A 1,672-nucleotide genomic window follows, 5' to 3' on the forward strand; every position below is an offset into this window, starting at 1 on the left:
AGGCTTGGAAAGGCACCATAGCAGAACCAGGGTTTGAAACCAGACAGTTTTGCCCTTAGAGGTGACTCTTCAATCATTGGAAAGCACGTTGGTCTTGCAAAAGACCCTTGAGCTATTGCAGCCCTGTGATTCCTGTGAGCCCCAGGACAGCCCTAGGTGAACTGTTCTTCATTCGAGCTCCTGGTGAGGGCAGGCTGTTGGGCTGGGTTGATGCTACAGCACAGGAGACAGCAGGCTCCCTGCAGGAAATCCCTCTGACTCCCCCTTCTGTGAAGTGCTAGCAGGCCCTATTTGGCTGCAGAAACATGGGCCAGAGAGAGCATATCCTGGCTCTTGGGCTTCTAAAATCCAAGTTAAGGGTTCATATCCTCTCTCTGTTACTTGTAAGTCACCTGCTCTTGAGCCAGTGATGGAACTATCTAAACCTCAGTTTATTAATCTGTATAATGGGAATTACGACAAAATATCTGATGAAAATTTTAGGAGATTAAAAAATTTTTTATGAGAATACACTGTGGAAGAGCACTTAGGTGTGCTTACACAGTGCCTGGTAAACTATACCTGTGGGGAGGGTCAGGATGTGACTAAGCGTTACCGATTACCGATTACCAGTAGTTGTGTCTGTGTGGTGGTCTTGCTGAGGGAGGTGAGAAATCACATGCCTCCTGGGTTCTGCCTTGTGACAAAAAAATCTGAGTCCCCCCACTTCATCCAGGTCCAGACAACGGCGTCTGTTTCCTAGTGAGCCTCACCATTCCGGCCGTCCCTCAAAGATGCCTCCAGGATGAACGTCTTAGCACTTAGATCTGAAACTTCAGCTCAGTGCTGCCCAGTAGGAACACAACGGGAACTACATATGTACTTTTTTCCAGTAGCCACACTAAGAAAGCGAAGGCAAGAGGCAAAATCAATTTTAATAATATATTTTATTTACCCCATATGTCCAAAATATATTTTGACATACAATCACTGTAAATGCAATTAATAAATCCAAATGAATACATATCAATGTAATCAGTGTATCCAAAATATATTCTCACATGGCATCTGCATATGAAGACGTCTTCATCCTTCTCCTCACGCTCAGGCCCCGAAACCCAGCGCGTGTCACACATGCAGCTCACTCCACACGCCCCGGCCACGTTTCCAGTGTGTGGCAGCCACGGGTGCCAGGGGTAGCACCCTGGGCAAGGCAGGTCCAGCCCTCCAGGGTCACTTTTTAAAACGACAATCATTCAAATTTTACTAACTCAGTTTATTTATTATGTGAAATTTTGTTACGGGTTTTAAGGTTCTGGATAGACTCTTCCCCTCACATTTATTTTATTAATTTTTTACATTTTATTGATTATGCTATTACAGTTGTCCTGATTTCCTTCTTTTTGTCCCCCTCCACCCAGCATCCCTTAGTCCCTCAGGCCATCCCCACACCATTGTTCATGTCCATGGGTCACGCATATAAGTTCTTTGGCTACTCCATTTCCTATACTGTACTTTACATCCCCATGGCTAATCTGAAACTACCTACTAGTACCTTTTAGTCCCCTTACCTCTTCGCCCATTCCCCCATACCCTCCTCCCATCCTGCAACCATCAAAACACTCTCTGTATCCATGATTCTGTCTGTGTTTTTGTTTGCTTAGCTTGTTTTTTAGATTCAATTGTTGATAGG

This window comes from Desmodus rotundus, chromosome 5 (assembly GCF_022682495.2).
Source record: "Desmodus rotundus isolate HL8 chromosome 5, HLdesRot8A.1, whole genome shotgun sequence".
Taxonomy (NCBI): domain Eukaryota; kingdom Metazoa; phylum Chordata; class Mammalia; order Chiroptera; family Phyllostomidae; genus Desmodus; species Desmodus rotundus.